The sequence below is a fragment of the Tamandua tetradactyla genome, chromosome 20 (assembly GCF_023851605.1).
Source record: "Tamandua tetradactyla isolate mTamTet1 chromosome 20, mTamTet1.pri, whole genome shotgun sequence".
Taxonomy (NCBI): Eukaryota; Metazoa; Chordata; class Mammalia; order Pilosa; family Myrmecophagidae; genus Tamandua; species Tamandua tetradactyla.
In genome coordinates this window covers 2,316,767-2,338,666 of record NC_135346.1, presented here as the reverse complement: position 1 = coordinate 2,338,666, position 21,900 = coordinate 2,316,767, and the positions used below count along the sequence as shown (strand labels likewise).

Sequence of the window (21,900 nt, the reverse complement as noted above, 5' to 3'; positions counted from 1 at the left end):
AGACCTACAGCATAGAAACCATTCAAAGTATATAATCAGCAGCTCACTGTATCACAACGTAGTTGTGTATTCATCACCATGATGACTTTCAGAACATCTTCATTATTCCATGGAAAGAAGAAGGTAAATCCAAAACATCCCACACCCCGTATTCTGTCCCTCCCCCACTGACCCATAGTACTCATGGGCACATTTGTTACTGCTGGTCAAAGAATATTAAGATGTTACTGTTAACTACTCCATAGTCTGCAGTAGGTACATTTTCCCCATATGCCCCAGTGGTTAACTCCTCGCAGTAGTGTCACCCTGTTGTTCTCGTTTATGAAAGAACTTTTTATCCTTGCACAGTTATCGTTCACCACAGGATCCGCTCTATTATACATTCCCATGTTTTAACACCAGTTCTCTTTCTGTTGACATACATGACTCTCCACTTTCCCTTTTCACCACATTCACCCAAAATTCTGCACTGTTAACTGTTCTCACAATACAGCGCTGCTGTCACCTCTACCTATTTCCAGAATTTCCATTTAGTGTAGCTGACATTCTGCGCACAGTAAGCAGCTGCTCACCATTCTCTAGCCTCCTTGTCTATCCTGGTAACCCATAGTCTATATTTGTATCTGTGAATTTACATATTATGATTAGTTCATATTAGTGAGCGCATACAATATTTGTCCTTTCCGGTCTTACTTATGTCCCTGAACATCATGTCCTCAAGGTTGATACATTTGTCGCCTGTTTTGGGACTTCACCCCCCTTACTGCAGAATAATATTCCATCATGCTTATAGACCACATTTTGTTTGTCCACTCTTCTGTTGAAGGACACTTGGCTTGTTTCTGTCTTTTGGCAATTGTGAATAATGCTGCTGTGAACATTGGTAAGCAAATGTCTGTTCGCATCCCTGCTTCCAGAGCTGGGTACACAGCAAGTAGTGGGATTGCTGGGTCCTAAGGCAACTCTGCACATAGTTTCCTGGGGACCCACCAAATCGTCCTCCATAGCAGCTGTACCGTTTTACACTGGAATTGGTTTTAATAGTCAGTTAAGAACCCAAATAGTGTCTTTCCTCCAAGCAGGGCATCAGCTTTCCAAACCACATGTGATTTCCCAGCTGGAACAAGAAGTGAACCTGCTAGAAAAAGAACTTCCAGAGTACATCTCTCCAGGTAAGTGTCAGGCTGCAAGGACTTGTTACATAAATGCATAACTTCAGAAAAATCTGGATCTCTGGTAAGACTCGTGTCGTTTGATGTGTACCATCTCTAATAGCTCTGCATGACTGATGTTTTTCACTCTCCCTAGCACAGTGCTCGTATGTTCTTATCTTGGAGAGAGGTAATGCATTATAAGGACCGAGCTACTGCATTTGCCACACCTACACACGCCTGGGACACGCGGAGCACTCAGTCAACAGTAACAGTATTTCCTCTTCCGTCCTCATCTGTGCTTTGAATCTGTCTTCCTGTCTCCTCTGGGATTGTACTGCCTTTCACAAGTGTTTCTTCTCCTCAGCCATAACCTGTGTCCATGTCATCTTTTCCCTTATTCATTTAAACATTTGTAAGCTTTTTCTCATCTAGAGGGAATGAAGTTTTCTCTTCCTTTATGTGGTACAGATTTTTACACAGTCTGCATTTAAAAGTAAATGAAAATTGTCTTTGGTCTTATTTTCTCTCCTAGCAGTCTTGTATTACATGCATTTCCTTTCTCACTCCCAAACAGAATTCTCTGCTTCGACTACCCATTTGATCTCATTCTCTTCTAAGCATTTAATGCCTCTTAATTTTTATGTGGTTTCTAATCCCTATCACAATGGACACTTCTTTTGCTAGTTACCACTGACTCTTCTCTGAACAAGTGTGTCCTACCCCTTTATCTTCTCTACTTTATTTGACAGCATTGATCACTTCTTTTCATACATTTTTTAATTAAAAAGATAGGCAAATACTTATTTGATCTCTGGATGCCTTAGGGCTATCTAAGTATAAAGCAAAAAAAGTGGTCATTAAAAGAACATAGATAGAAAAAATAAAAAACTTTACAACCATCACTGCTAGTTTCTAGTAAGCTTTCTAAAACACAGGACTCGAGGAGACAACCCACTGGGCCAAAGGATATTCATGTCTCTTGCTACATATTGTACAACTTTGGATAATATTTTATATTTTAATGTTAATTTATTAGGTATAAAATGATCCCTTAGGGGAGCTTTAATTACTTTGATAACAGACTTTTGTAGATTTTAAGACTATTGCTACTTGTATTTCTTCTTGTGAAAATAACCTGTTTATTCAACAAATATTTATTGACATATCTCCCCTGTCCTTTTTTTTTCAACCAACAGAGCTCCCTTTAATATTTCTTAAAGGGAAGGTCTCTTTTAAACAAATTCTCTCAGCATTTGAAAATTTGAATCTCTTCCTCACTTTTGAAGGACAACTTTGCTGGATAAAGACTTCTTGGCCGGCAATTTTTCTCTTTCAGAGCCTTAAATATATCATACCACTGCCTTCTCACCCCTATGGTGCCTCCTGAGTAGTCAGAATTTAGTCTTATGTGGCTTCTCTTGTATGTGATGAGTCACTTTTCTCTTACCGCTTTCAGGACTTTCAGCTTCTCTTCAGCATTGGAAAGTCTGATTAGTATGGGTTTTGGAGGGGCCTATTTGGATATATTCTATTTGGAGTTGATTGGGATTCTTTGATTTGCATATTTATGTCTTTTATATAAGAGTTGGGAAGTTTCCCCCATTATCTCCTAAAATAATATCCCAGCCCTTTACTCATTTCTTCACCTTCTGGGGCACGAATTATTCTTATATTTGTGCACTTCATGTTGTGCATCATTTCCCTCAGGTCTATTTCAAATTTTTCCGTATTTTTTTGCCATTTGTTCTTTTCTGTGTATGAATTCATATACAGTTGCTCTGAGCTCTAGTTCACTTATTCTTTCTTCTGCCTCTTCAAATCTGCTGTGGTGTGTCTATAGTATAATTTAGATTTGTTCTACAGTGTCTTTGATTTCCATAAGATCTGCTGTTTTTCTGTTTATTCTTTCAAATTCTTTATGCTCTTCTAGTGTCTTCTTGCTATCCTTTATGTCTTTAGCCAACATGTTGAGATTTGTATTTAGGAAATTTGTATGAGATTTAGGAGATTTGTATGAACATCTTTCATTAGTTGCTTCAAATTTTGTGTCTTCTCTGGCATTTTAATTAGGTCATTGGGCTTGGCCATATCTTCTTGCATCTTCATGTGCTTAGTGAGTTTTTGTTCATTTTTCAGCATTTGATTATCTTCATAAGGTTATTTTGAAAGTTGATTCCCCTCGCTCATCTAGGATTTTGTAGTTGTTTGGGTTTGCATTTAAGGTTTCCTTTTGCACTTGGTTTGTCAGGAATTCACCACCAAACCAAGGCTGGGACCTCACGCAGGAAGTACAACTCTGACTGATATTCTGTGAAAAGTCAGGGAGAAAGGCAGTTGGCCAGAGTGTAACCCTCAGTCTTCCCAGAAGATGGCACTCTTGGCCCACCTCTTTCCCTCAGTCCTGCTTTTCCCTGGCTGCATCAGCCAGCTGGGCAGGATTCAGACCAGGTGCAAATCCAGTCAAGGCCACAGGGCTCCAGGCATGCTGAAAACTGTCTGCCCCGGGGGTGGCAAGTGGGCAGTGGGCACCTCAGTGGAGAATCCACTTGTGGGCATGATCGGTCTTCTGATCCCCAGCTTCCTGAGTGGAATGACCTTGGGCTGAGGGGCTGGAAGTTTCAAATTCCCCTGCCCAAAGCCATCCCGGGAGTGCCCAGTGCTTCACGGCTTGCTCCTCATCCCTGCCCTGTGCCTGTGCATGCCATGAGTGCTCCAACCCCCCATGGAGAAAGGATGCAGGTAACAGGTCCCAAAGTGTCTTACACTGGCTCTGTGTCCCCCCTTCTCCCAAGGGGAGGCCCCCCCCAGTCTCTGCCAAAACCGGGCATCAACAGCAATCTGAGGTAGGCACTGTGTACCAGTTGCGAGGTCTCTGCTTCAGAGATCTGAGAGAGATCTCCCAAGCTGGCTGCAGAGATGGGAGCGCAGGAACCCACCACTCCATCGGCACCTGCTCTGGTGTGTGCTCCACAGCCTGCCCTAGGTGCAGTCAGGACTGAGGAAACACGCCCTGCCCTCTCACTGTGACCTCTCCATCCTCCATCTAGGTCCTCCCCTGATAATGTAGGAGTCCCTCTCTGTTCACGCACACCCTGCTTTCTGTCCTTTCTCCAGTTGTTTCACGGTGCAGGGGTGAACTCTAGATTCAGTCTTTCATATGCCAGTGGGGGATTGAAGATGAAAGGGACACCGTGTGCAGCAGCTTTGTCTTCTCTGTGCTAAAGTTTTGGATGTTTTTTACAGTTTTGGGTTTTTTTTTTTTTTTACAGTTGTGGAATGTTTTGTTGAGTATTACTCTTATTTTAATAAAGAGAAGGAGCAGGAAATGTAGAGACAGAAATGTTGTTCCTAGTGACAGCATTATTAGTAGTAACTTGGAAATGTTGAAACAAAGATGGCTATTATCGGTAATATGGACAGAGTGAATTTTTAGTTTTTAATCAGTGGTCATTAGACTTAAATCAGTTGATGATGTTTAATCACAAAAGAAACAGAAAACACTCTAAGGACATGTATTAAGTATTAGAAATCTGTTATCAAAGATTATGTGTAAAAAGTGAGGTGTAATTAGGTATTCTATCATATCTTTAACTTCTCCAGGATTTGAATCCCTACTCCTAAACATATTAGCCTATTTTCTTAGCTTTATACATGTGTTCTTTAAAAAAATTTTTTATTAGAGCAGTTTTATTTTTACAGAAAAATCATGCAGAAAGTACAGAGTTCCCATACCCCTGCCTCCCACCCCACAGGTTGCCATAACATTGACATTTTGCAATAGTGTGGTACCTTTGTTACATCTGATGAAACAATGTTATCGTTATAGTTGTATTATTAATTATGGTTCATAATTTACTTTAGGGATCACTTCATATTGTACGTTTAGTTCTATGGTGGCTTTTCTTTATTCTGGTAATATATGTACATCCTACAATTTCACATTTTAAGAACTGTCAAGTATACAATTCTGTGGTGTAAATTATACTCACAATATTATGCTACCATCACCACCATCCATTATCAAAACTTTCCCATCATTTTAAATTATTGTCAGAGATGTTCTGGGTAACTGTGTGGTGTGTGTGTGTGTGTGTGTACAGAGAGAGAATTTGCACACTATTCGAGTCCCTATCTGCATTCTTGCTGACATGCCATGGGATCCAGTCGTCTTAGAAGTCAGCCTGTCTGAGTGCTCTTCCATTTAATTTAGTCTGTTAGACCAGTTTCCCTACTGACGGAAGCAAAGATTTGCCTCTGTGCTGAACATTATCTAGGCTCAACATAGAGGGGCAGAATCTCCACTACCCCTCTTCCTTCTGGTTTCTTCCCTGCTCCCTGATATACACAGCCACCTCAGAATTCCCTGTCTGCCTTCCCCATCTCACTTCCAGCATTGAAATGTATTCATATACTTATTTCAATCTGTTATTCAATGTTACCTGTCCTTCTCCTGGCATCATAATTTCACTCGTTTATCCAGCACGTTTGTATGGAGTTATACTGTGTCCTGGTGCTGTGGTGCTGTTTCGTGTGCTGGGGAAATAGCCCCTCATAAAGCAAGGCCTCTGCTGTCACCAAGATTGTGTTCCAGTTTGGAGAGACCGATGCTGAACAAGTAAGCAAATACATTAGAAAAGTTCACGTAGAGAGTGGTGTGAAAACTGACAGTGCTAGGAGGGTGTGTGCAGTGAGACAGTGACTGGGATGTTGCTGACATTTGAACTAAAACCTGAAGACCACATGCTTTGGAGATGTGTGGAAAGAACACTTCAAACAAAGAGGATAAGAAGTGTGAAGGCCCTCAAGTGTGATGTGTGTGGTTTGGAGAGAGAACATGAGCCAGTGTAACTGGAGTTGGTGAGCACAGGAGATGTCTGTGCGGTTCTAGATGAGGTGGCTGAGGAAGGTGAGGGCCAGACCGTGTAGACGCTGGAGGTCCTTGCAAAGAGTCTGGATCTCATTCTCTGTTTAAGGGAAATCAGTCTTGAAGCTACCACCACATGACCATAGACTGTCCTCTCCCGCTTATACATTTACACCACCACACCAGCACAGCGCTTCAGTGTGTGAGTCACGTGATCCCACTTGTACATTTACACCACCACACCAGCGCAGCGCTTCAGTGTGTGAGTCACGTGATCCCATTTGTACATTTACACCACCACACCAGCGCAGCGCTTCAGTGTGTGAGTCACGTGATCCCATTTGCACATTTACACCACCACACCAGCGCAGCGCTTCAGTGTGTGAGTCACGTGATCCCATTTGCACATTTACACCACCACACCAGCGCAGCGCTTCAGTGTGTGAGTCACGTGATCCCACTTGTACATTTACACCACCACACCAGCGCAGCGCTTCAGTGTGTGAGTCACGTGATCCCACTTGTACATTTACACCACCACACCAGCGCAGCGCTTCAGTGTGTGAGTCACGTGATCCCACTTGTACATTTACACCACCACACCAGCGCAGCGCTTCAGTGTGTGAGTCACGTGATCCCACTTGTACATTTACACCACCACACCAGCGCAGCGCTTCAGTGTGTGAGTCACGTGATCCCATTTGTACATTTACACCACCACACCAGCGCAGCGCTTCAGTGTGTGAGTCACGTGATGTCACTCCTCTGCTAAGACCCTCACAGTGGCTCCCCATGGTGCAGAGTAAAAACCAAAGAATCCTGTTCACCAGTGGCCTTCTGTTACCCTCGGGACCTCATTTCCCACTGCCCTACTCTTTGGCTCACTCTGCTTCAGCCACACTAGTCTCACTACCTGTCCTTGAATGTGCAGACATGGTGTGTAATTCCTTTAATATGCTGTTGGATTCAGTTTGGTAGTGTTTTGTTGAGGATTTTTGCGTCTATATTCATAAGAGAAATTAGTCTATAGTTTTCCTTTCTCATGGGTTCTTTATCCAGCTTAGGCTGGATGATAATGATCTCATAGAATGAGTAGGGAGTATTCCTTCCTCTTCAATTTTTTGGAAGAGAGTTTGAACAGAATTGGAGTTAATTCTTCTTGGAATTTTGGTAGTATTCCCCTTAGAAATCATCTGGTCTTGGGCTTCTCTTTGTTGGGAGGTTTTTGATGACTGATTCATTCTCTTAACTAGACTTTGGGTTTGTTGAAATCTATTCCTTCTTTAGTCAATGTGTAGGTGTTCTAGTTTGCTAGGTGCCAGAATGCAATATACCAGAAATGGAATGGCTTTTAAAAGGAATTTAAATAAGTTGCTAGTTTACAGTTCTAAGACTGAGAAAATGTCCCAATTAAAACAAGTCTATAGAAATGTTCAATCTAAGGCATCCAGGGAAAGATACCTTGGTTCAAGAAGGCCGATGAAGTTCAGGGTTTCTCTCTCAACTGAAAAGGCACATGGTGAACAGGGTCAGGGTTTCTCTGTCATCTGGAAAGGCAAGTGGCAAATATGCGTCATCTGCTAGCTTTCTCTCCTGGCTTCCTGTTTCATGAAGCTCCCCAGGAGGCATTTTCCTTCTTCATCTCCAAGGTTGCTGGCTGGTAGACTCCCAGCTTCTCATGGCTATGTCATTCTCTGCTCTCTCAGAAATCTCCAACTTTCTCCAAAATGTTTCCTCTTTTATAGGATTCCAGTAAACTAATCAAGACCGACCCAAATGGGTGGAGACATGCCTCCACCTAATCCAGCTTAACAACCACTCTTGATTGAATTACATCTCCAGGGGGGTGATTTAATTATAGTTTCAAACATACAGTACTGAATAGGGATTATAAGAAACGACTACCTTTACAAAATGGTATTAGGATTAAAACATGGTTTTTCTAGGGAACATGCATCCTTTCAAATCAGCACAGTAGGTGATTTATGTGTTTCTAAGAATTTGTCCATTTCATCTAGGTTATCTGATTTATGGGCATACAGTTGTGTAGAATATCCACTTATAGTATTATTGTTGTTGTTTTTCAGCAGGGTCAGTAGTAATGTCTTCCTTTTCATCTCTGATTTTTTTATTTGTATGCTCTGTTTTTTGTTGTCAGTCTACCTAAAGGATTGTTGATTTTGTTGATCTTTTCAGAAACCAACTTTTGGTCTTGTTGAATCTGTTTTGTTGTTGTTGTTTTGGTTTTGTTTCATTTATCTACACTCAAATCTTTGTATTTTTTTCCTTCCTTCTGCTTGCTTTGGGTTTAGTTTGCTCTTCTTTTGCTAATTCTTCAAGTTTTGAGGTTAGGGCCCTGATTCAAAGTCTTTCTTCTTTTTTAATTTAAATATTTAGAGCTATAAATTACTCTTCATTATTGCCTTTGCTGTATCCCATAAGTTTTGGTATGCTCTATTTTCATGTTCATTCACCTCAACTGATTTCAGTTCTGTTTTCCTCTTTAACCCACTGGTTGTTTGAGTTTGTTGGTTATATTATTTTATTTTATTTTTAAATTAAGCAGGTAGAAAATTTATTGAGAGCACATGTGGGCACTCTTGCAAAGACAGAGGTGAGAACAGCAAGAGGCCAACAGGATTTAATTTCCATATATTGTGAATTTTCCCTTTCTCCCTGTTATTGATTTCTAGCTTCATTCTTTTGTAATCAGAGAATATGCCTTGTATGATTTAAACATTTTTGAATTTATTGATACTTGTTTTTCAGCCCAACATACGGTCTGTTCTGGAGAATGAGCCATGTGCACTCGAGAAGAATGTGTATTCTGTTTTCATTGGGTGTAATATTCTATATATGTCTGTTAGTTCTAATTGGTTTATTGTATCATTCAAGTCCTGTAATGTCAGTTCAGTTTTGAAAGACTTTTCAGTGATACTGCAATCTGTCCCATATGTGTGCCACTTCGTGGCCAATCTGGAATTTTGGCAGTGGTCCATCATGTCGTTCTTTCCTTGTAGTCTGTGTATGCTGTGTCGGATCAGCCTCCTGAATGCCTACATCATGGGCAAACTAAGGAGTTCCTAGATTACTTTAAAGGTCATTTCCTCAACGTCTCCATCTCTGTTCTCTTCCCAGTCCTTTCTGAATTCCTGGGGTTCACCTTTATCTTTCTCTACCATAAACTAGGCACTTTAGTTATTATGCACTGATGCACACTTTATGTCACTGCCTGTGTCAAGAGCCAAGCAGCAAGAGGACAGAGAGATAAAAATAAATGAAAGTTCTCACTCTTGGGGCCACAAATTCTTTGATCATGGAGGAAGACTCCTAATGGCTTGAGAGGGTGGCAGTTCCATCCTTTCCAGGGACTTTTGCAGTGGCCCAGCTCTCTCCAAACACTGGATGAGTGTTCCAACATATCTAAGCATTGAGGAAACCACCTTTGTCTCAGCCCTGCCCTTTCCAGCACCTGGACCTTCTTTTCAATCCTTTCAGAACACTGGGGTGGTGGCCAGATCTTCCCCAATCCCTGGGAAATGTGCTCCACCCTCTGAGGCCTGAGCTAACAAAATTCTTCCTGAACATCAAGGAGGAAGACCTGCCCTCTGCCTTCAGGGTGAATTTATCCTCCCCACATGTATGGGTAAATCTGCTCTCCTGGCCCAAGATTTCCTGGCTTCAGACCTTAGCTTCCATGACTTCCTTTGAAGTCATTTTTGCTTCAGTCTGTCCCTTTTCTTTCCTTTTAGTCCAGACTAGCAGTGGTTCTGGTTATACAAATCTCACAAAAAATAAAAAACTGTTGGTTTTCTATACTGCACACAGGGATCACAACCATCAATCAGACAATAGGGCTTTCCACAAATCCTTTCTAGATAACTCCATCTGCAGTCCTGGCTTGCCCTGTAATGGCTGAGTGGTTCCATGTTTTGTTAAATCTTCATGTGGGGCAACATTCTCTGGGGTCTCATTTTCCAAAAGCCTAGAATTTTCCAAACTATCAGTTTCTGGTTACTTTGTATCCAAGAGTCCCCATGCCTGTCACATCTTACTCTAAGTTGCAAGAAGCCAGGCTGCGTTTTCCACATTTAGTTGAAAATTTCCTCAGCTAGATAACCAAGCTCATTGCTTTCATATTTTGCCTTCTATCCAACACGAGTATTCAATTTTGCCAAACTCTCTCCCACTTTAAAATAAGGATTGATTTTCTTCCAGTTTACTATAACCCTTGCATTATTTCTGCCTATGGCCTCATCAGAAGCACCTTAATGTCCATATATCTATCAACAGTCTCTTCAAAGCAATCCAGGCCTTTTGTCTTCACCTCCTCACAGTTCTCCCAGAATCTTCTGCTTAACCATGTAAAAAACCATTCCAACATGAGTGGTATTTGCAAACTCACCAGCAGCCCCACTTCTCTGGTACCAAAATTTGTTTCAGTTTGCTAATGCTGCTAGAATGCAATGTGCCAGAAATAGATTGGCTTTTACAAAGGGGGCATTTACTAGTTACAAGTTTACAGTTCTAAGGCCACAAATATGTCCAAATTAAGGCATCAACAAGAGAATCCCTTTACTCAGGAAAGGCTGATCATGTCCCGGGTTTCTCTGTCACATGGGTAGACACATGGTAATGTCTGTTGTCTCTCTCTCTCAACTTCTGGTTTCAAATGCCTCTGTCAGCTCCTGTTAAAAGTGGCATTCAAGGGAATATATGAAAAACCCACAGCTAATATCATCCTCAATGGGGAAAAATTGAAAACTTTCCCCTAAGATCAGGAACAAGACAAGGATGTCCACTATCACCACTATTATTCAACATTGTGTTGGAAGTTCTAGCCAAAGCAATTAGATAAGAAAAAGAAATACAAGGCATCAAAATTGGAAAGGAAGAAGTAAAACTATCACTGTTTGCAGACGATATGATACTATACATAGAAAACCCAGAAAAATCCACAACAAAATTACTAGAGCTAATAAATGAGTACAGCAAAGTACCAGGCTACAAGAACAACATTCAAAAATCTGTAGCTTTTCTATACACTAGTAATGAACAAGCTGAGGGGGAAATCAAGAAACGAATTCCATTTACAATCGCAACTAAAAGAATAAAATACCTAGGAATAAATTTAACTAAAGAGACAAAAAACCTATATAAAGAAAACAACAAAAAACTGCTAAAAGAAATCACAGAAGACCTAAATAGATGGAAGGGCATACCGTGTTCATGGATTGGAAGACTAAATATAATTAAGATGTCAATCCTACCTAAACTGATCTACAGATTCAATGCAATACCAATCAAAATCCCAACAACTTATTTTTCAGAATTAGAAAAACCAATAAGCAAATTTAGCCGGAAGGGCAGGGTGCCCCGAATTGCTAAAAACATCTTGAGGAAAAAAAAACGAAGCTGGAGGTCTCGCGATGCCGGACTTTAAGGCATATTATGAAGCCACAGTGGTCAAAACAGCATGGTATTGGCATAAAGATAGATATATCGACCAATGGAATCGAATAGAGTGCTCAGATTTAGACCCTCTCATCTATGGACATTTGATCTTTGATAAGGCAGTCAAGCCAGCTCACCTGGGACAGAACAGTCTCTTCAATAAATGGTGCCTAGAGAACTGGATATCCATATGTAAAAGAATGAAAGAAGACCCGTATCTCACACCTTATACAAAAGTTAACTCAAAATGGATCAAAGATCTGAACATTAGGTCTAAGACCATAAAACAGTTAGAGGAAAATGTAGGGAGATATCTTATGAATCTTACAACTGGAGGTGGTTTTATGGACCTTAAACCTAAAGCAAGAGCACTGAAGAAAGAAATAAATAAATGGGAGCTCCTCAAAATTAAACACTTTTGTGCATCAAAGAACTTCATCAAGAAAGTAGAAAGACAGCCTACACAATGGGAGATAATATTTGGAAATGACGTATCAGATAAAGGTCTAGTATCCAGAATTTATAAAGAGATTGTTCAACTCAACAACAAAAAGACAGCCAACCCAATTACAAAATGGGAAAAAGACTTGAACAGACACCTACCAGAAGAGGAAATACGGATGGCCAAGAGGCACATGAAGAGATGCTCAATGTCCCTGGCCATTAGAGAAATGCAAATCAAAACCACAATGAGATATCCTCTCACACCCACCAGAATGGCCATTATCAACAAAACAGAAAATGACAAGTGCTGGAGAGGATGCGGAGAAAGAGGCACACTTATCCACTGTTGGTGGGAATGTCAAATGGTGCAACCACTGTGGAAGGCAGTTTGGCGGTTCCTCAAAAAGCTGAATATAGAATTGCCATACGACCCAGCAATACCATTGCTAGGTATCTACTCAAAGGACTTAAGGGCAAAGACACAAACGGACATTTGCACACCAATGTTTATAGCAGCGTTATTTACAATTGCAAAGAGATGGAAACAGCCAAAATGTCCATCAGCAGAAGAATGGCTAAACAAACTGTGGTATATACATATGATGGAATATTATGCAGCTTTAAGACAAGATAAACTTATGAAGCATGTAATAACATGGATGGACCTAGAGAATATTATGCTGAGTGAGTCCAGCCAAAAACTAAAGGACAAATACTGTATGGTCCCACTGATGTGAACGGACATTCGAGAATAAACTTGAAATATGTCATTGGTAACAGAATCCAGCAGGAGTTAGAAACAGGGTAAGATAATGGGTAATTGAAGCTGAAGGGATACAGACTGTGCAACAGGACTAGATACAAAAACTCAAAAATGGACAGCACAATAATACCTAATTGTAAAGTAATCATGTTAAAACACTGAATGAAGCTGCATCTGAGCTATAGGGTTTTTTTGTTGTTGTTTTTTACTATCATTACTACTTTTATTTCTTTTCTCTATATTAACATTTTATATCTTTTTCTGTTGTGTTGCTAGTTCCTCTAAACTGATGCAAATGTACTAAGAAACGATGATCATGCATCTATGTGATGATGTTAAGAATTACTGAGTGCATATGTAGAATGGTATGATTTCTAAATGTTGTGTTAATTTTTTTTTCTTTCCGTTAATAAAAAAAAAAAAAAGTGGCATTCACTCTAAGCATCTGTGGTTCCTCACTTAGCTTCTCCGGGGCAGACTCCATGTTTCATCTCTTAATTTAGCATCTCCAAACTTCTGTGTCTTGGTTTCATCTCTCTGCTGTCTGTGTTGGCTCTGAGTTCCATTTCTTTTTGCCTTTTAGTCTCTTCATACAGGGTTCCACTGCAAGGATGAAGACTCACCTTGCATGGGCAGGGTAACATCTCCATCTAATCAAGCAGTCCCACTCCAATTGGGTGGGTTACATCTCTATGGAAACAACCTAATCAAAAGGCCCCACCCAACAATAGATCTTCCCCCACGTTCTAGTTTGCTAGCTGCCAGAATGCATATATCAGAAATAGAATGGCTTTTTAAAAGGGGAATTTAATAAGTTGCTAGTTTATAGTTCTAAGGCTGAGAAAATGTCCCAGTTAAAACAAGTCTATTGAAATGTCCAATCAGAGGCATCCAAGAAATGATACCTTGGTTCAAGAAGGCCAGTGAAATTCAGAGATTCTTTCTCAAGTGAGAAGGCACATGGCAAACACAGTTGGAGCTTCTCTCTTGGCTGGAAGGGCACCTGGTGAACCCGATGTCATCTGCTAGCTTTCTCTCCCGGCTTCTTGTTTCATGAAGCTTCCCGGGAGGCGTTTTCCTCTGCTTTGTGGTGCTGCATCATTCTCTGCTCTCTCTGCATCTTCTGGCTTTCTCTCTTGTTCTCTTTTATAGGATTCCAGTAAACTAATCAAGACCCACCCAAATGGGTGGAGACACATTCCACCTAATCCATCTTAACAACCACTTTTGATTGAGTCCTACATCTCCAGGGAGATGATCTAATTACAGATTCAACCATGCAGTACTGAGTAGGGATTAGAAGAAACGGCTGCCTTTACAAAATGGGATTAGGATTAAAACATGGCTTTTCTAGGGTACATCCATCCTTTCGAACCAGCACACTCCACAATATTGGATTAGAAGAGCTTGACTTTTTCTGCAGTAAAAACAGTTTCAAACAAGCACACCTTCTTTGTGGTTTTGGGCTCCTGTGGACTCCCATTGTTACTGTTACTGCAGTAGCCATAGGCGTGTTCAGGGTTGGGGTGTGACAGAATGGAGAGAAGAAAAACCTGGTGATTTCCCGTCCTCTAAGCTTCAAGAGTCCCTTTTCTGCTCCTAGAGTCAAAGCTATAAACTGTCTGTGTTTAATTTAGTACACAGGATGCCTGAGGAAACCAAAAGATAAATTCACTGCTGGCTCAGTGGTACTTTGGATTTTGGTCTTTTTCCCCCATCCGCCTGCTACTATTTACTTTCAGGTCCTCGAATAATCGCCTCACGTGTTCCTGCTCATCTCTAGCTGCGCACAGTGAAGGGACGGAGCTCCTCGGGAACTGGGTCCGCCACTTTGGCTTTAATGTGGTCTTCTTTCTCTGAGTTCCTAAGGGGCAGCTCAGACCACTGGTCATGCACTGTCCTTATGTTCTGCACAAGTACTCCCTTTCCCTCTAAGAATGTCTTCTGCTGCATTCTTAACATCTTGATGTATTTTTAAAATTTCCATTCACTTCAAACTATTTTCTGATTTCTATTGTGATTTCTTCTTTGACCCATGGGCATTTAGAATGTCACTGCTTAATCCTAAACATTTGGAGTTTGCACAAATATTCAAAGCATAATTCCTCACCTGGTCTTTTTCTGTTGTCCATGACAGTTTACATGGTACCTGAGTTCTCATCTCCTTGAAGATCTTGAGGAATTGGCACGTGAAATCACCTGCGTCCAGGGTTCTTTTCAAGGGTGGCTTTTTCACAGCATCATCATTGTCTTCCAGGTGTTTGGGTGATTTTGATTTTTCTGTTTCTTCTCGAGTCTTTTTTGATGAGGTGTAGTTTTCTAGCAAACTTGCTATTTGATCCAGGCTTTCAAATGTATTCACCTAGAATTGAGCAAAGTACAGATACTTTGCTCTGTATCTGTGCTTATTTTCACTTTTCCACTCCTGTTTTATGCTTGCTTTATTTCTTTCTGGGCTAATGTATTTTACTTTTTGTTTTTGTCATTTTTTCCTGTATCACTTCTAGTGAATTTTTCATTTTTAATTTACTCATCCGCTTTTATTTATTCTTCATTTCTGCTTTCTTTAGATTTTTATTATTTTTCTTTGTTTCTACCTTCAGAATGCTTTTATTTATTTATTTATAGATCAACATTATATATTAGCACTACTTAGATTTTCTGAATTTTATATTTTATTTTGCCTTTGAACAGTCATTTTTTATTCTGATATTTCTTTTCTCAATAATTTCTAATTTTTTTCTTTTGTCCAGAGGTTCTACTCTATGATATCTTTCTATTTTTGCCAATTTATGGAGTTTTTCTTTGTTACCTATTGTTCTAGTTTCCTAGCTGCCCAAATGCGATATACCAGAACTGGAACAACTTTTAAAAGGGGTAATTTAATAAGTTGCAACTTTACAGTTCTAAAGCCAAGAGAAAGTCCCAATTAAAGTGAGGCTATAGAAATGTCCAAATTATGGCACCAACAACAGGTTACCTTCACTCAGGAAAGCCTGATGAGGTTCTCAACTGGAAAGGCACATGGAGAACACGGTGATATCTGTAGCTTTCTCTCCAGGCTTCTTGTTTCATGAAGCTCCCCTAGGGGTGTTTTCCTTCTCCATCACCAAAGGTCTCTGGCTGCATGGGCTCTTGTGATTCTCCCTCTCTCAGATCACAAGCCTTTTCCAAAATGCTTCCTCTTTAACAGATTCCAATAAAGTAATCAAGAACGATCTGGTATGGGTGGAGTTACAACTTCCTCTAATCCAAGGTTAATACCTACAATTGCGTGTGTCACAACTCCATGGAGATAATCTAATCAAGTTTCCAACCTATAGTGCTGAATAGGGATTAAAAGAAACAGGCGGCTACTGTAAGATTAGATTAGATTAAGCCACGACTTTCTAGGGTACATTAATCCTTTCAAACCACCACAGCTATTATTTGGTAAGTTATTGAATATGTTTCATGGTCACTTGAATAGAATTTTCTATAAGATGCAAAGTTTTATCTATAGGTATTTGAATAATCTTTCTACATTCTTCACGGCTCTTTATCTTTTTTTTTTTTTTTTTTTGACCATTTTTTTTTTTTAGACGTCATACCATTCTACATATGCAATCAGTAATTCTTAACAAACATCACATAGATGCATGATCATCGTTTCTTAGTACATTTGCATCGGTTAGAAGAACTAGCATTATAACAGAAAAAGATATAGAATGTTAATATAGAGAAAAAAATAAAAGTAATAATAATAAGAACAAAACAAACAAAACAAAACAAAACAAAAACCTATAGCTCGGATGCAGCTTCGTTCAGTATTTTAACATGATTACTTTACAATTAGGTATTATTGTACTGTCCATTTTTGAGTTTTTGTATCTAGTCCTATTGCACCGTCTGTATTCCATCAGCTCCGATTACCCATTATCTTACCCTGTTTCTAACTCCTGCTGAACTCTGTTACCAATGACATATTCCAAGTTTATTCTCGAGTGTCGATTCACATCATTGGGACCATACAGTATTTGTCTTTTAGTTTTTGGCTAGACTCACTCAGCATAATGTTCTCTAGGTCCATCCATGTTATTACATGCTTCATAAGTTTATCCTGCCTTAAAGCTGCATAATATTCCATCGTATGTATATACCACAGTTTGTTTAGCCACTCGTCTGTTGATGGACATTTTGGCTGTTTCCATCTCTTTGTAATTGTAAATAACGCTGCTATAAACATTGGTGTGCAAATGTCTGTTTGAGTTTTTGCCCTTAATTCCTTTGAGTATATTCCCAGCAATGGTATTGCTGGGTCGTATGGCAATTCTATATTCAGCTTTTTGAGGAACCGCCAAACTGCTTTCCACAGTGGTTGCACCATTTGACATTCCCACCAACAGTGGATAAGTGTGCCTCTTTCTCCGCATCCTCTCCAGCACTTGTCATTTTCTGTTTTGTTGATAATGGCCATTCTGGTGGGTGTGAGATGATATCTCATTGTGGTTTTGATTTGCATTTCTCTAATGGCCAGGGACATTGAGCATCTCTTCATGTGCCTTTTGGCCATTTGTATTTCCTCCTCTGAGAGGTGTCTATTCAAGTCTTTTTCCCATTTTGTAATTGGGTTGGCTATCTTTTTGTTGTTGAGTTGAACAATCTCATTATAAATTCTGGATACTAGACCTTTATCTGATATGTCGTTTCCAAATATTGATTCCCATTGTGTAGGCTGTCTTTCTACTTTCTTGATGAAGTTCTTTGATGCACAAAAGTGTTTAATTTTGAGGAGTTCCCATTTATTTATTTCCTTCTTCAGTGCTCTTGCTTTAGGTGTAAGTTCCATAAAACCGCCTCCAATTGTAAGATTCATAAGATATCTCCCTACATTTTCCTCTAACTGTTCTATGGTCTTAGACCTAATGTTTAGATCTTTGATCCATTTTGAGTTAACTTTTGTATAGGGTGTGAGATATGGGTCTTCTTTCATTCTTTTGCATATGGATATCCAGTTCTCTAGGCACCATTTATTGAAGAGACTGTTCTGTCCCAGGTGAGTTGGCTTGACTCCCTTATCAAAGATCAAATGACCATAGATGAGAGGGTCTATATCTGAGCACTCTATTCGATTCCATTAGTCGATATATCTATCTTTATGCCAATACCATGCTGTTTTGACCACTGTGGCTTCATAATATGCCTTAAAGTCTGGCAGCGCAAGACCTCCTGCTTCGTTTTTTTTCCTCAAGATGTTTTTAGCAATTCAGGGCACCCTGCCCTTCCAGATAAATTTGCTTATTGGTTTTTCTATTTCTGAAAAATAAGTTGTTGGGATTTTGATTGGTATTGCATTGAATCTGTAAATCAATTTAGGTAGGATTGACATCTTAACTATATTTAGTCTTCCAATCCATGAACACGGTATGCCCTTCCATCTGTTTAGGTCTTCTGTGATTTCTTTTAGCAGTTTTTTGTAGTTTTCTTTGTATAGGTCTTTTGTCTCTTTAGTTAAATTTATTCCTAGGTATTTTATTCTTTTAGTTGCAATTGTAAATGGGATTCGTTTCTTGATTTCCCCCTCCGCTTGTTCATTGCTAGTGTATAGAAATGCTACAGATTTTTGAATGTTGATCTTGTAACCTGCTACTTTGCTGTACTCATTTATTAGCTCTAGTAGTTTTGTTGTGGATTTTTCCGGGTTTCCGACGTATAGTATCATATCGTCTGCAAACAGTGATAGTTTTACTTCTTCCTTTCCAATTTTGATGCCTTCTATTTCTTTTTCTTGTCTAATTGCTCTGGCTAGAACCTCCAACACAATGTTGAATAATAGTGGTGATAGTGGACATCCTTGTCTTGTTCCTGATCTTAGGGGGAACGTTTTCAGTTTTTCCCCATTAAGGATGATATTAGCTGTGGGTTTTTCATATATTCCCTCTATCATTTTAAGGAAGTTCCCTTGTATTCCTATCCTTTGAAGTGTTTTCAACAGGAAAGGATGTTGAATCTTGTCAAATGCCTTCTCTGCATCAATTGAGATGATCATGTGATTTTTCTGCTTTAATTTGTTGATATGGTGTATTACATTAATTGATTTTCTTATGTTGAACCATCCTTGCATACCTGGGATGAATCCTACTTGGTCATGATGAATAATTCTTTTAATGTGTTGTTGGATACGATTTGCTAGAATTTTATTGAGGATTTTTGCATCAATATTCATTAGAGAGATCGGCCTGTAGTTTTCTTTTCTTGTAATATCTTTGCCTGGTTTTGGTATGAGGGTAATGTTGGCTTCATAGAATGAGTTAGGTAGTTTTCCCTCCACTTCGATTTTTTTGAAGAGTTTGAGGAGAGTTGGTACTAATTCTTTCTGGAATGTTTGGTAGAATTCACATGTGAAGCCGTTTGGTCCTGGACTTTTCTTTTAGGAAGCTTTTGAATGACTGCTTCGATTTCTTTACTTGTGATTGGTTTGTTGAGATCATCTATCTCTTCTTGAGTCAAAGTTGGTTGTTCGTGTCTTTCCAGGAACCCGTCCATTTCCTCTAAATTGTTGTATTTATTAGCGTAAAGTTGTTCATAGTATCCTGTTATTACCTCCTTTATTTCTGTGAGGTCAGTAGTTATGTCTCCTCTTCCATTTCTGATCTTATTTATTTGCATCCTCTCTCTTCTTCTTCTTGTCAATCTTGCTAAGGGCCCATCAATCTTATTGATTTTCTCATAGAACCAACTTCTGGCCTTATTGATTTTCTCTATTGTTTTCATGTTTTCAATTTCATTTATTTGTGCTCTAATCTTTGTTATTTCTTTCCTTTTGCTTGCTTTGGGGTTAGCTTGCTATTCTTTCTCCAGTTCTTCCAGATGGATAGTTAATTCCTGAATTTTTGCCTTTTCTTCTTTTCTGATATAGGCATTTAGAGCAATAAATTTCCCTCTTAGCACTGCCTTTGCTGCGTCCCATAAGTTTTGATATGTTGTGTTTTCATTTTCATTCGCCTCGAGGTATTTGCTAATTTCTCTAGCAATTTCTTCTTTGACCCACTCGTTGTTTAGGAGTGTGTTGTTGAGCCTCCACGTATTTGTGAATTTTCTGGCACTCTGCCTATTATTGATTTCCAACATCATTCCTTTATGGTCCGAGAAAGTGTTGGGTAAGATTTCAATCTTTTTAAATTTGTTAAGACTTGCTTTGTGACCCAGCATATGGTCTATTTTTGAGAATGATCCATGAGCACTTGAGAAAAAGGTGTATCCTGCTGTTGTGGGATGTAATGTCCTATAAATGTCTATTAAGTCTAGTTCATTTATAGTAATATTCAGATTCTCTATTTCTTTGTTGATCTTCTGTCTAGATGTTCTGTCCCTTGATGAGAGTGGTGAGTTGAAGTCTCCAACTATTATAGTATATGAGTCTATTTCCCTTTTCAGTGTTTGCAGTGTATTCCTCACGTATTTTGGGGCATTCTGGTTCGGTGCGTAAATATTTATGATTGTTATGTCTTCTTGTTTAATTGTTCCTTTTATTAGTATATAGTGCCCTTCTTTGTCTCTTTTAACTGCTTTACATTTGAAGTCTAATTTGTTGGATATTAGTGTAGCCACTCCTGCTCTTTTCTGGTTGTTATTTGCATGAAATATCTTTTCCCAACCTTTCACTTTCAACCTATGTTTATCTTTGGGTCTAAGATGTGTTTCCTGTAGACAGCATATAGAAGGATCCTGTTTTTTAATCCATTCTGCCAATCTATGTCTTTTGATTGGGGAATTCAGTCCATTGACATTTAGTGTTATTACTGTTTGGATAATATTTTCCTCTAACATTTTGCCTTTTGTATTATATATATCATATCTGATTTTCCTTCTTTCTACACTCTTTTCCATATCTCTCTCTTCTGTCTTTTTGTATCTGACTCTAATGCTCCCTTTAGTATTTCTTGCAGAGCTGGTCTCTTGGTCACGAATTCTTTCAGTGACTTTTTGTCTGAGAATGTTTTAATTTCTCCCTCATTTTTGAAGGATAATTTTGCTGGATATAGGAGTCTTGGTTGGCAGTTTTTCTCTTTTAGTATTTTAAATATATCATCCCACTGTCTTCTAGCTTCCATGGTTTCTGCTGAGAAATCTACACATAGTCTTATTGGGTTTCCCTTGTATGTGATGGATTGTTTTTCTCTTGCTGCTTTCAAGATCCTCTCTTTCTCATTGACCTCTGACATTCTAACTAGTAAGTGTCTTGGAGAACACCTATTTGGGTCTAATCTCTTTGGGGTGCGCTGCACTTCTTGGATCTGTAATTTTAGGTCTTTCATAAGAGTTGGGAAATTTTCAGTGATAATTTCTTCCATTAGTTTTTCTCCTCCTTTTCCCTTCTCTTCTCCTTCTGGGACACCCACAACACGTATATTTGTGCGGTTCATATTGTCCTTGAGTTCCCTGATACCCTGTTCAAATTTCTCCATTCTTTTCCCTATAGTTTCTGTTTCTTTTTGGAATTCAGATGTTCCATCCTCCAAATCACTAATTCTATCTTCTGTCTCTTTAAATCTATCATTGTAACTATCCATTATTTTTTCTATGTTTGCTACTTTATCCTTCACTTCCATAAGTTCTGCGATTTGTTTTTTCAGTTTTTCTATTTCTTCTTTATGTTCAGCCCATGTCCTCTTCATGTCCTCCCTCAATTTATCGATTTCATTTTTGAAGAGGTTTTCCATTTCTGTTCGTATATTCAGGATTAGTTGTCTCAGCTCTTGTGTCTCATTTGAGCTATTGGTTTGTTCCTTTGACTGGGCCATATTCTCAATCTTTTGAGCGTGGACAGTTATCTTCTGCTGCTGGCGTCTGGGCATTTATTCAGATTTCTCTGGGTGTTGGACCCAGCAAGGTTGTAAGATTTTTCTGTGAAATCTCTGGGATCTGTTTTTCTTATCTTGCCCAGTATGTGGTGCACGTGGCACACGTTTGTCTCAAGTGTTTGGAATTGGTCTCCCCCAGTCACCGATCTCCATGGCCTGGGGCTTTCGGATCCAAATCTCTCCGTTGGTTCAGGGGCCGTGCATGGTGGGGGCGTCAGCTGCCGCGGCTTGAGGGGACCCTGTGGCTGGTTGCGGGCCGCAGCGGGCCTGGGGGATTCCCCACCGGACCAGGAAGCCTCCCGTGGGGCGGGGGCTTCTGCGGCTTGGATAGCCCTCCTATCTGAGACTCGTATCCGCGGACTCGAAGCAGAGACTCGA

General features: G+C 39.6%; 1 protein-coding gene across 1 annotated transcript in view; it reads left to right on the top strand.

The window, feature by feature from the left end:
- The first annotated feature begins 100 nt into the window (after window positions 1–100).
- The window catches only part of ZFP2 (ZFP2 zinc finger protein), a 40,333-nt gene continuing 18,533 nt past the window's right edge, over window positions 101–21,900 (top strand). The window contains exons 1-2 of the mRNA XM_077138264.1: window positions 101–123; window positions 1,083–1,172. The gene's annotated coding sequence lies outside the window, so the exon portion shown is untranslated. The remainder of the gene's footprint in view (window positions 124–1,082; window positions 1,173–21,900) is intronic.